Below are 14,575 nucleotides of genomic sequence, written 5' to 3'. Positions count from 1 at the left end.
AAGATGGTCACCAAGAATTTCTTCCTCCCAGTATGCACATCCCATCTCTCTCATCCAGAGGTAGAGACTCCAGTTTCCTTGTCCTTGAATCTGAGCTGACCTTGTGACTTGCTTTGACAAAGAACATGGTAGAAAGTATGCTGAGCCAGTTCTGAGCATAGGTCTTAAGAAGACTTGTAGCTTCTGGTTTTACTCTCTTGGAATTTAGCTGCCAAGCTATAAGGAAGTCCAAACTCCCTTCCTGGGGAATAAGACCACACAAAGAGGCCCTAGAGGATGAGACAGTATGTGGAGAGAAAGGCCACATGGAGGAAAACCAAGGCACCGCAGCCCATAGCAAGTGCCAAGGTCCCAGGCAGGTGAAAGAACTCATCTGGATCTTTCATGCCATGCCAGCCACCAGCCAAATGCAGCCACTTGAGTGACCCCAGGCAACACCAAGTGGACCAGAAGAATCACCCAGTCAGCTCAAAGAATCATGAGAAATCATAAATCATTGTTGCTTTAAGCCACTATGTTTATGTCTGTTTAGTCTGTTACAAAGCAATTAACAATGATAGATTAACTTTTTCTAAGTTTTAAAACATATTTTATTTATTTATTTGAGAGAGAAAGAGAGAGAGCATAAATAGGGGAAGGCAGAAGGGCAGAGAAAGAAATAGACTCCCCACTGAGTAGGGAGCCTGATGTGGGGCTCAATCCCAGGACCCTGAGATCATGACCTGAGCCAAAGTCAAGAGTCAGATGCTTAACTGATTGGGCTACCCAGGTGCTCCAAAGCAATAGACAATGGAAGTAGCACTGTTATTTGGGGAGCTTTGTTACAACAGTCAGATCTATATTCTACATTCTACTGGATCTAGTTTCAGATGCCCAGCCTGAACTAGCTGAAGTTCAAGAATGAATTTGTAAAGATTTGGAGGTTAATGCTACACATGCTCTAAGGAAAAGGTGAGCACACAACCACCAGAGGAAAGGGGATGATGGAACTTTGGACAGATCCAGACTGATTCTGAGACTCTCACTTGCTTCTGCTCCTCTCTGGACCAGTCTTGTTCAGCCCTCTCTATTCCGTATGGAGCTGCAGAGTTTCTGTCATCAATAGCTCACTCTTGCTGAGCCCATGATTTAAAAAGAAAAGAGGGTGCCTAGGTGGCTCAGTCGGTTAAAGTCATGATCTTGGAGTCCTGGGATCGAGCCCTGTAGATCGCTCCCCACTCGGGGGAGTCAGCTTCTCCCTCTCCCTCTGCCCCTTCCCCTCTGCTCCATACTCATGCTCCTTCTCTCTAACAAATAAATTTAAAAAAAAAAAACTTTTAAAAGGAAGGAATCCTGAGGAAGGGCTATTAAATGGCACAGCACGAATTCCCGGTCCACCCCAAACCAATCACCTGTGGCTGGGGTTGACGAGCAAAGTCTGCAAGAAAATGACAGGATCCAAAAGAACTCTGGTTTGGAGAAGGAGGTAGGAACAGTCCCTAAGCAGCGTGTAGGGGATGCCACTGGCGCACAGACAAATCTGAAATACATCATGCTAAGTGAAAGGTGCCAGACTCAAAAGTCTACATATACAATCTATTCATAAGACATTCTGGAAAATGCAGGCCCATAGGGACAGAAATTGAATCAGTGCCTGCCGGGGGCTGGAAATGGAAGCAGTGGTTGACTACAAAGGAAAATGAGGGAAATTAGGGTGGAGGGCACAATAAAATTCTCCATTTTTGTTGTGGTGATGATTACATAACTGTATGCACTTGTCAAAGCTCATAAAACAATACACTAAAACGGAGGTATTTTACTCTGTGTAAATTCTACTTGAATAAAAAATTGTTTTAAACAGATGAAAATTGTAAGCACCAAAGAAACCGGTAAAGAGGTGTCATGATGTCTTTATTTCCTACCAGTTGCAATGTTGACAACTAAACAGATGTTTCCCACTTTGACTTGTGGGAAATAGCTAGCAAATGCTGACTTGCAAGGTAAGTGAAGCAGGATCAGCAAATATTGTTTTCTCCCCTTCTATTAAAATAGAATTTGTAATTGGGCATCTGGTCTCCCAGCCAAGACTATGTTTCTCAGCCTCTTTGGGGCCAGGTGAGGCCTTGTAACTGCCTTCTGGCCAACGGAATGTGGGAAGAAACAACTTCCAGGTTGTGTCCCTAGAGGCAAAGATGTTTCCTCTCTTTCTCTGTTCTTCCTCTTGGCAGGAATGAGGCCCCAACACTGGGGGTGAACAGACATCCTAGACCACAACAGCTGACTTTTCATTTGTGAAATGAAAGCCTTTAAAATATAATTAAAGCAATGCAACATAGATTTATCAATTGTGGTTCATCCATATCATAAATGCGTCATTGTAAATGAATTAAAATTCTTCAAGCTGATTTGAAGGGATTTTTAACTGAGAAAAGTAAGATAGAAAGAAAAGAACATAGTATGATGCCAAGCAGTGACCAAAAGAGTCCCTTGTAAATATGTGTATATATGTTTGCATATTTAAAAAAAAGATTTTATTTATTTATTCATGAGAGACACACAGAGAGAAGCAGAGGGAGAAGAAGGCTCCCCACAGGGAACCTGATGTAGGACCCAACCCCAGGACCCTGGAATCATGACCTGAACCAAAGGAAGATGCTCAACCATTGAGCCACCCAGGTGCCCCTATGTTTGCATATTGAGAGGCACTGGAGAAAGCTATGAGAGGAGACATCTCAGGCTTCCACTATTGGTAATATTTGGTGACCTGGGTCAGGATAGGAGATCGGGGAGGGTAAGAGCAAAACAGGATTGCGAGTGAAGGAAATATATGTTAACAAGAATGTGTATAGCAAGATGACATTTATATCAAATTATATGTGTAAAATTGTGTATATCTGCACAGCAAAAACTGAATGACATTCAAGAGAATAGTATCTCTGGTTGGTGAGATTTAGATACTTATATTTTCCTTATTTTTAAAATTTGTGTTTTTACAAGGAATATTTTTAACTTCTATTATCATTTAAAAAATTAAAATATTTATTTTCAGAAAACACAACAGATACATAAAGGCAAATTTGTGTGTGTGTTGGGACATCTGCTGCCAACCATTGTGTTCTAAGAATTCAGAAGGCATCCTCCACTGAAGAACAAATGAAAATGCAGGGTAAAATATATAGGAAAAGTTACTATAAGTAGCAAAGCACTAGTAAGAGATTAAGGAAATACCACCCAAAATCCAAAATAAAATAAGAGGGGAACCCAGAACACAAATGCCTTCCCTTTTTTTTTTTTTTTTAAGATTTTATTTATTTGTTTGACAGAAAGTGCATGAGCGAGCCCACAAGCAGGGGAGGTGGCAGGCAGAGGGAGAGGGAGAAGCAGACTCCCCACTGAGCAGGGAGCACAATGTGGGGCTCAATACCAGGACCCCGGGATCATGACCTGAGCTGAAAGCAGGTGCTTAACCAACTGAGCCACCCAGGTGCTGCACCTTCACTTTGTTCTAAAAGCATTTTCCAATCCAGAAGGCGGTTTGGGATTAGAGAGGCAAAAGTAAAGGCCCAGATCCACCCCGCCAGAGAGTCTGAACATCAGCTCTTTGTTTTAAACTGAGACCTGAAGGCCATCACACTCAAGGTAAAAGTGAGTTTGAAGTCACCTAGCCTTCATGTGAACTAACAGCTTATCCTTGTACCCTCTAAGTCAGGTAAACCTAGGTCTTGTCCTGGATTAACATCCCCTCTGGATTACAACCATATTAGGTCTTCAGGTTCTTCCTACAAATCTAAGACATCATGAACAAGAACTAGCAGAATGAAAAAAAAAAAAAAAAAAGAACTAGCAGAATGAACAGAAATGACAACATACATGCAAACACTTCTGATTTCTGACTATATCACATATGCTAGTTTGTGTCCTGCCCATTTTTGCAAATAATGTATATGAACCTGGAACAAGCAGCTATATTCCCTTCGACTGTTCATCTATGACCTGACTTTACTGTTATACATCTGCTCTTGTCCTAGAAAGTAATCAAGGAGATGACCCTCATGCTACAGAGGGCAAACTAAATTAGACACCAAAGCTAAGATTTCATTTCTTAGTTCACCTATGCTAGGAAAGAGCTGTGGGGCCTAACTTCATCCAAGCCAGCATTTCCCACACTCCTCAAGGACAGTTCTTTATATTTGGATTTCTTCTTCCCAGTGCCTGGAGTGTGGATGTGGTGGGAGTCATCTTGGACCACACAGGACAGGGCACTCCCCATGGGATGGCAAAGCCATAGGTTAAAGCGCCCTGCATCTCTGATACCATGAAGCCCTGGACTGTTTATACTTGCTCTATTGGTGAGAGAAAAATAAAGTTTTACTTTGTTTAAGCCACTGTTATATTGAGTTCTGTTACAGGGTTCACATCCTATTAACCTATGTCCTATGTAAGTGCTCATTATACATGAGCAATTTCTCACGTTTCTAAAATCCCCTGAGAAATATCAGTCTCGGGGCACCTGGGTGGCTCAGTGGTTGAGCATCTGCCTTTGGCTCAGGTCATGATCCCAGGGTCCTGGGATCGAGTCCCGCCTCAGGCTCCCTGTGGGGAGGCTGCTTCTCCCTCTGCCTATGCCTCTGCCTCTGTGTGTGTCTCTCATGAATAAATAAATAAAATCTTGAAAAAAATAAAAAAGAAATATCAGTCTTATTGGATTTGTAATATTATATCCTCTGAAGTTCTTGAATTTTTATTCAATTATTGCACATAATCTTTTATTCAACACATATTTTTCCAGGCTCCTGGGTGGGTGATGGATATATAATGATGAACAAATTTGCCCTCATAGAGCTCACATCCTAGTAGACAGGGAATAAACAAGAAAAATAAATAAACTTTTCTATTTTCAGATACCATGTTCCAAAACGTGTGGCAGAGCCTGGCTAATTTATCACTAAAATGGCTTCCCTTTGCTCCTTTGCACACCCTGTCAGTTATGTGAGCCAACAGCACACGAGCAAATGTGTTTCACTGGATCTCCAGGTGTGGCCTTGTGGCCCTCACTTCTTCCAACATCTACTGATAGAGAAGACCGGTGGCAGGGGCAAGCCAACTAAAGAACCCCAGAGCCACCAGATGGAAGGAGCCTGAGTCCCCAGGTGACTCAGGGGCATCCAGCCTACTAACTACACTATAGTATGAAGGAAATAGAGATTACAGTGAGCCACTGAAATTTGGGGGTTTTTTGGTTAACATTAGCTAGTAACTTACCTTATCTAATACATTCCTTGAAGCAAAGACTCTGGAGGACTACAAAAAAGGCTCCAATTTTTCACCCCTCTCTGTCTCCCTGCCTTTTGCCATCTGACTTCCCAGCAACTTCCTTCAAAGGGTGGAGTCTATTTCCCTCGCCCTTGAATCTGAGCAGGTGTTGGGAACAGATGTGGTCAACAGAATGCTGAAGAAGGAAATGGCATGACAGTTGACAGCAATAGCTAACTGATATAGGCTCCCTGACCAAATAAATTCAGGGGAAAAATGCCCAGGGGGTCCCGTAGAGTTATCATGGACTTTGCATGCTGATAAAAATCCCTGCAACAAAGCAGCTCATCTAACTTCATCTGAGCCAGCATTCCCACATTCCTCTTCCAAGGAGCCCTTTTATCTTCAAATGACATCCCGTGGATCTTTGTCAAATGTTAGTAGGACATGGATGATTTCCAATTCGTTTCTGGTTTTTGTGTGTTTGTTATTATTAGAAAATGGTGCCATGAAAAGCCTTTTAGTGAAATCTTTTCCTACTTGCTGGATTCTTTCCAAAAGCTAAATTCCTAGAAGTGTAAATGGTGAATTAACAGATACACGCATTTTTAGGCTCTGGACTTAGGCTGCCCAATCCTTCTCCAGAGGATCACCAGTGTATCTACAGGACTTACAACAGAGCCTGGCACATGGCAGTGAATACCTCAGTGAATATCTGGTGAAAGAATAAATGAGTGAATGAAAGAATGAGCGAATAAGTGAATGCATACAATATGTCAGCGCTAATCTGGGTGGTGAGTTTATGTTGGAATAACATTCTGCCCCTTTCCTCTGTGAGGCCCACAGATAAATAGAAAACTCAGCCTATAGTAGGTAGTTATTGCTGCTTAACAAACACCCTGAAACTAGTGGCTTAGAACAGCAATCATGAAAAAAAAAAAAAAAAAAAAAACCAGCAACCATGTTATTATTTGCTCACTGCACCGTGTTTCAAGAATTTGAATAGGACATAGCCGAGATCCATGCTCCAGAGATGTGAAGCATATCTCTGTGCCACATGATGTCAGCTAAGGCTAGAACATTCAAGAGGGCTTCTTTACTTACATTTCTGGAGTTTCAAGAAAAGTTCAAATGACTGAGGGATAGCTAGGACAGGGGTCACAGATTGGGGCCCTAGATGGCACAGGTCAGTTAAGAGTGCAACTCCTGGTTTCAGCTTGGGTCATGATCTCAGGGTTGTGGGATTGAGCCCCATGTTGGGCTCCATTCTCATTGCGGAGTCTGCTTGGGACTTTTTCTCCCTCTCTCTCTAAAATAAATAGATAAGGGATGCCTGGGTGGCTCAGCAGTTTAGTGCCTGCCTTTGGCTCAGGGCATGATCCCAGAGTCCCAGGATCGAGTCCCACATCGGGCTCCCTGCATGGGGCCTGCTTCTCCCTCTGCCTGTGTCTCTGCCTCTCTCTCTCTCTGTCTCTCATGAATACATAAAAAAATCTTTAAAAAATAAATACAGGGATCCCTGGGTGGCGCAGCGGTTTGGCGCTTGCCTTTGGCCCAGGGCGCGATCCTGGAGACCCGGGATCGAATCCCACATCAGGCTCCCGGTGCATGGAGCCTGCTTCTCCCTCTGCCTATGTCTCTGCCCCTCTCTCTCTCTGTGACTATCATAAATAAATAAAAATTTAAAAAATAAATAAATAAATAAATACAATAAAATAAAATAAATAGATAAAATCTTTAAAAAAACATTCTCACCTGCTGCCTTCCTCAGCTCTCCACGTGGCTTTTCCACATAACCTCTCTATGTGACTTTTCCATGTGGTCTTCCCAGCAGGGAGCTCAGCGTTTCTAAATGCACAAAAGCAAAAGCTGCCAGGTTTAAGACTTAGACCAGAACTGGCAAGGGGTGACTTCTTTTGGTTAAAACAAGTCACATGTCCAAGGCAGATTCAAAGGGAGAGGACTACATAAGAGTGAATAGCAAGGTATAGTTCTTTAGGAATCTTAGAATAACTGACTTCCACAATCCCTTAAATTGTTCATTATAGACCTTTTACAAGGGCCAGGCAGGAAGCAGATGCAATGGTGAGTCTCACAGACGCAGTCTCCTAAAATGCAGTGGATAGATGGCCTCTGGCCATTCCTGGGGTCCTAAGACAGATGTCTCTCCTAACCTGAGAGGGTAAGTGCTCAGGGAAGCTTCAAATAAAAGTAACTATGTCTTAAGAATGAGTAGGACACAGTCAATGGAAGAGCGTGTACAAAGGTACATAGGTAAGAAACTAGTTGGTGATGAGGCTGGAGTCAAATCAAGGTCCCTAAAATGGGAAATGATGGGGGCCCTGAATGCCTCAGTAAGAAATCTGGCATTTGTCTTGAAGAATAGTCTCAACAAGCAACTAGGAATCTGAATTCTCTGAATCCAGATATTCTGAGGCGTTGGACACCTCAATCAATATCTGGGGGATACCCACCTTGGAGCCATTCTGTACATCGAGAGTCTGAGCTGCAAATAGGGCTGGGAGTCACAGTTATGCAGATGACCATCACAGCCACCAGAATGTAATGGAGAAGTTCACCGCAGGAGAATGTCTAGAGTCGAGGAAAATAATAAATGTGTATTAGCACCTCAAAGAACATTTTTTTTTTTGTGGCAAGATGTGGCCACTGATTCCTCACAATAAGGAGCAGAATCTATTTAGGTTCATCTTAAACCTGAGCGTCTTTGTGACTGCTCCAACCAAGAGACAGCAGCAAAAGCAATGCTATGGGACTTCACATGAGTCAGAAAATGCCAGGCAGCTTCTGCCCAGATCTTTTGGGACACACGCTCTGGGAGAAACCAGCCACCAAGTCAGATCACCATGCTGGAGTGACCACGTGTATTTGCTCTGGTCAACAGCCTGCTGACCTCTCATCTGACAGTCAGCAACACTGCCAGCTATGCGAGTGAGCCACCTTGGCCACCCAGGCCAGTGGAGTTTTCAAATAACTCTAGCCCCACTCAACATCTGACTTCAACCATCTGATGGACAGCAAGTGAGAACAGTTCCCAGTCTCCCCCTTTACCTGGATTTACCTGGGGTTCAGTAGGAAGCAGTGGCAGGAGCTTGGAGAATGGGAGCAAGAGGCCATGGCATTCCATCCCTCTCCCTGTGGTTGTGCCTCCCCACAGCTCCAGCCAGTTAGACAATCCCACTGGGTCTCCAGCTTCTTTCAGGTGATTTTGTCTCTGGGCTCTGCTGGTGCCACCTCCCTGCTTTGTTCCTCCAGCCTGGAGTGACAGTGGCTTCCCCCTGCTAAGGCCTGACTGCTTCACTGGCTCCTGCATGGCTCCTCAGCTCCTCTATCTGGTGCATAACCACCTCCACCAGTTAACATCCCTCTGTTCTAATAGCTGTATCTTCAACAGCCCCTGGCAGGTATAGCAGCTCCAGCCTCCTGGGCCCAAGCAGAAAAGTGGGCTCCATGTTGTCAGATACCCCAACATGGTAGAAGCCAGGACTCAAGAGTGCTGTGGATGCCAATGGTCCTCTTGCTTCAGAGTAGATAGAAGCCGCAAGAGAGACTGAAGAGGAATAGTTACTTATAGTAGAGGAGACAGATAAACACAAACAGTGCATGGAATGTGCCATGCAGAAGGAAAGGTGGGTGATATTCTGTGAACGTGGTTGTGGGGAGTCAGGCTTTAGTGGGGGTGACACAATGGCACCACTGAGACGAGGCATCTGAGCCGAGAAATGTCCAGGACAAGAGAGCCAGACCCATGTTCCCAGAAGAGGGAATGGCAATCACAAAGTCCCGCTGGAGCCAGGAAAGAGCTGGGAGTGTGTGAGGAGCAGCGGGAAGGGCTGCCTGGGGCGGAAGAAGTGAAAGGGAAATTGGAGGACATGTGGGGTGGAGGAGCCTGGGTTTCACTGGAAGTGCAATGAGAAGCCATTGGAAGCTTTTAACGAAGCAGGGAAGTAATAAGACCTGATTTATGTTTTTGAAAGACATCCCTCCTCTAAAGGTGTAGTATGAGACTTTAAGAAGGGCACAAGATTAGAGGCAGGGAAACCAGTTGTAAGCAACTGTGGCAATCCAGGTGGTGCTGAATGGGGCTGGGACCAGGGTGTTAGCAGTGGAGCAGTGGGAAGCCGATGGGTTTGGAAGAGTCCTGTGTCACAGGAACCAGAAAGGGAGTTTTCAGACAGGAGTGGTCTGGAGGACTTGTTAAAATGCAGACTGCTGGGTCCTATCCCCAGAGGTTCCAGTTCAGTGGGTCTAGGGCAACAGAGAATTTGCATTTCTAACAAGTTGTCATATGATGCTGCTGTTGTTGCTGCTGCTGCGGACCCAGAGATCACACTTTGAAAACCACTAGGCCTAAAACAATGCTTTCTAATAGAAATATAATGTAAGCCACTTGTGTCACTTATAAATTTCTAGGGGCACTTGGCTGGCTCAGTGGGAAGAGCACACGACTCTTGATTGAGGGGTCATGAGTTCGAGCCCCACATTGGGTGTAGAGATTACTTAAATAGATTTAAAACTAAACTAAAATTTTCTAGTAGTCATAGTTAAAAAGAAAAAAAGGTGAAAGTATTTTAATAAAATATTTGTCATATATTGTGCTATTAATATATCCCAAATGCTATCATTTCAACAAGCTACCAATGTTTTTAATTTTTTTTTAAAGATTTATTTATCTGAGAGAGAGAGAGGACAAACAGGAGGGGCAGAGGCAGAGGCAGAGAGAATCTGAAGCAGACTCTGCTCAGCATGGAGCCCAACTCTGGCCTCCATCTCACCACCTGGAGATCATGGCCTGAGTTTAACTGATCGTGCCACCCAAGAGCCCCTAACATGTTACCAATGTTTTTAAAATTCTTGAGATACTTTGCATTCTTCTTTGGGGGGGGGGTATTATTACAAAATTACTTATGATAAATGAATAAATAATAAAGTAAAATAATAATGGTAATGAATGAATAAATTACATGAAATCCCAGTGTGTATTTATATTCACAGCATATCTTAATTAGGACTAGTTAAACCTTCAAATACCCTGTGTGGTGACCATACTGGACAGCACGGGATAAGTCTGTTATTGCAGGACAGTGTTAAGGATAGAGAATTGCCTCTTAAGTTTAGCAACAGAGAAGAGATTTAGCCACACAAAAGTATTGGGTTTGGTGGTGTTTTTTTTTGTGTGTGTGTGAAACTGAGGAGAGAGATGGAGGGGAGAGCACGCAGAACTTCCCTCCTGAAGTCTGACTGTGTCACTCTAATGGATGGATGGGGCTGACAACACTGAAACCCAACATTGCATATTAACATCACAAACACAAAAGAAACATCCAGACATTATTATGTGCCTCCTGGCTGAAGAACTCAGCATCACCCACGACATCTACTTACCCCCAAATTAAACCTGAATCTGAACCAGCCTCTAGAGCTACCAGTTTGCAGGACTACAGGGGACAGAAGAACATAATAAAGGACACCAAGAAATGCAACCAGCCAAATCAGACTGCGTGATGAATGAGAGCAAGGGGGAACCGCCCTGGAATAAAGTATTTAAACAAGTGCCAACAAAATGCAATGTGTAGATCCTGTTTGGATTCTGATTTGGAACTAATCAACAGGATATTTATAAGACAGGGAGACTGGAGGTCCCTGGGTGGCCCAGCGGTTTAGCGCCTGCCTTTGGCCCAGGGCGTGATCCTGGAGACCCAGGATGGAGTCCCACGCCGGGCTCCCGGTGCATGGAGCCTGCTTCTCCCTCTGCCTCTCTTTCTCTCTCTCTGTGTGACTATCATAAATAAGTAAAAATTTTTAAAAAATTAAAAAAAAAGACAGGGAGACTTGGAGACAAGTTGTGTGTTAAAATTAAGTTACTCGTTTTTAGGTGTGATACAGTGGGTTTTTCTTTTAAAGAAATTTGTATTTTAGAGATACATATAAAAATGTTTATGGATGAAATCATATGGATGTCTGGGATTTGCTCTGAACTAATTCTGCCGGGGCGGGAGGCAGAAAAAACAGGACAAGACTGGCCATATGCTGATAATTGTTGAAGAAAGGTGATGGGTACCTGGGGCATCATTACCCTGTTCTTTTTGTGCATGGTTGAACATTACCATAATAAGGTGGAGTGGGGTTTGGGGGGTTTCTTGTTTTTAAAGGGGGAGAGGGATAGCAGTGAAGGAAAAGAGAGAAAAGAAAGGGAAGAGATTTTTCTTAAGATTGAAGCGCCGGGAACAGGCTGGAGCGCTGACGGGGGAGAGCGGCGCTGGAGGAGCGGACTCCAGGGCATGCGCGGGCTGGGGGTCTCGCAGTTTCTGAGGCGCCAGCGCAGCCCACGCCCACGCCCACGCCCTCGGCTTCAAAGCGGCTGCCACTCCCGGGACCGAAGAGCGACCCCCACCCACCCGCTGACGTCCCTCGGGCTTGACCAGCCACCCGCGCCTGCGCACCACCCCCTCCTCGGCGCGCGGGGCCCGGTTCCGACCCCCCACAATCCCCCGCGCCGCTCTGCACGCGCGCTCTCTGAGGGGGCGAGGCCTCAGCCGCCAGGTTTGAGCAAGGTGAGGCAGAGGGTGTCGCGTGGCCTTCTGGGAAATGCAGTTTGCCTGCGAGGCTGGAACCGCCGCTCGATGCACCCACAAGACTACGTGCTCCACAATGCACAGCGCGCGCGGCGGCTGGGCGGTGCGTTGCTGCCCCCACGTGGCGGCGGAGCGGTTCTGTCCAAACCTGAGAATAGGGCTGAGAGAGGTAGGAGCGGCCACCCGGCTGGGGGATGCTGAGGGTTGCCCTGGGACGCTGGGAGGGCTTTCCGGAAGACTGGGACGGCTTTCCAGAAGACGGGCTTTCCCAGACCGGGGCCAAGGAAGTGTGGTGGTGGTGAAGGAGTTGGAGGCAGGGCCACGTGAAGATGCAGTGAAATGAGGATATTAGCTGTTGGCTGTATATTACCCTTAAAAAATGAAGCTGAGACCCAGAGAAGGGAATAATTTGCCCCAAATCAATTCAGCAGGTCAGTGGCAAGAGCTGGGATATGAACCTAGGCTGTCAGGCTTCTGGGTCAGCGTTCTTCTTCACTGTGACTGTAACCCCCTCTGATCACTCTGTTAAATTATCCCTAAATTGTAATTAGCACATGAATCAACTCAAAATGGCCATTAGCATGTGGATCTCTTTGAATTGGTGATTATGTGTTCCTGCCCAACTTGTGATTTAGCCCTGCTCCAAGACAGAGTTTACAATCAGCATAGATTTATAAGCAGCACATGAATCAGCACGGGTTTGTGTTCACAGAGATCAGATTTCTGATTAGCACTTGAATCAACAGGAGTTTGTGTTAGAAGCTGGAATCATTAGGTTTCTGATTAACACACAGATCTGAGCACACAGGGATGATGTTCACACCTAGAAAGCCCTACCCTCTTCTGGGCCAGCTGACCTCCTCCTTAATTGTTACCCTCATCCCTTTACTGAACCTCCACTCCCAACCACCATGCACAGGCAGGTAGCCTTGGTGACTTCCTTGTTCCTTCCCTCTTCCCAATCTTGTTCATAATGGAATGATCACAGCAACGACCACTGTTCTGAAATTACCTATTCTCTTTCTACCTTAAGAGGAGACAAAATTCCAAAGCCTGGACTGTATCTGATTCACAGGTATGTTCCCAGCATCAGGTCTGGCACATAGTGAGGGCTTAATAAATGCTTGGGAAGAGAATGTTGGACACTTACCATCATCTTTCTGCATCAACCTATTTATCAAGCCAGATTCAGTTTGCCCTCAGGGAGTCAAACTTGTGCTCACTCAGCCCAAAGGCAGGGGCCCACAGTTGGTGGGTGGATGGTCGGGGTGGGGCCGAGCCCGCTCCCTGGAGCAGGATTTGGTGTAGTGGATGGAAGGAGAACTGACTGCCTCTTCCTGCTGCCTCCCCTGAGGCTGTGGGTCTGGTGGTGGTTGATGTTGGGTCCATTATAATCCATACACTCTGCATAATTGTGTCTGGGAGGAAGCTGCCCAGCCTGAGAATAAGTTCTCAGCCCTCCTTGCATCCAGGGTGGCCATGTGACTAGTTCTCTCCAATAAAATATGGGCAGAAGAGAGGTTTATAGAAGGTCACTTCTGGGCCAAGTTTTTTAAGAAGCTTGTGAACCTTCTCCACCCTATCTCTTCCCATTTGCCAGGTGGAAGCAGATCATTCTGAGCCCCAGAAAATAATGGAGGCATAAGATTAAGTCTGCTTGTGTGAGTCACCAGATGGAGGACAGCTGCCAACCAAGCAGGACACCTGTGGCAAGAAATCAACTATTGTATAAAGTCACTGAAATCAAGGGAGTTGTTACAGTAGCTGACATTATACTCAGTGATACTCTGACCCTTCCCCTCTGGTCCCAGATATCAGGAAACCCCGAGCACCCCCTGTCATTCTGTGAAATAAACCTCTAATATTCAGTTGTGTTCAGGCTTTCACATAGCAGTTTCATATGGTGACCCATATTTACTGATTTAAAGTTATCAGTATATTCTCCTCCATTCTTTGCAGGAATGTAAACTCTCCCCCACGTTCTTATGGAAGTCTTCTTCCAGGCTGACAGCTGGAAGTCATTAAAGCAGACCCTGAGGGTTGCGTTAGGTCTTCCACCATAGTTAAGCAAAGCCTCATACACAGGATCTTGTGGTTGCCCTGTAGAAGTCAGTGTTTGCCTGGAACCCATCAGTCTGATTTAGGGTGGTTAGTGTAAATGTTTTGGGGTGGGGAGCAAGCACTCATCTTCCTGTCCATCTCTTTTGACCCATCCATATGGGAATGCGCCTTCGGACCTAATCTTTTTTTTTAAAGATTTATTTATTCATGAGAGACACACAGAGAAAGAGAGAGGCAGAGACGCAGGCAGAAGGAGAAGCAGGCTGCATGCAGGAAGCCCTATGCAGGACTTGATCCTGGGACTCCTAGGCCTAAGGCAGGCACTAAACCACTGAGCCACCCAGGGATCCCAGACCTAAACCTTTATTTTTTTTTAAATTTTTATTTATTTATGATAGTCAGAGAGAGAGAGAGAGAGGCAGAGACACAGGCAGAGGGAGAAGCAGGCTCCATGCACCAGGAGCCTGATGTGGGATTCGATCCCGGGTCTCCAGGATCGCGCCCTGGGCCAAAGGCAGGCGCCAAACCGCTGCGCCACCCAGGGATCCCAGACCTAAACCTTTAAAGTGAGTTCCTAGGGGCACCTGGGTGGCTCAATCTGTTAAGCATCTGCCTTTGGCTCAGGTCATGATCTTGAGGTCCTGGGATGGAGCCCTGTGTCCTGTGTCAGGCTCCCCATTCAACAGAGA

The sequence above is a fragment of the Vulpes lagopus genome, chromosome 2 (assembly GCF_018345385.1).
Source record: "Vulpes lagopus strain Blue_001 chromosome 2, ASM1834538v1, whole genome shotgun sequence".
In the NCBI taxonomy this organism is placed as follows: domain Eukaryota; kingdom Metazoa; phylum Chordata; class Mammalia; order Carnivora; family Canidae; genus Vulpes; species Vulpes lagopus.
Note: the sequence above shows the minus strand (reverse complement) of the source record.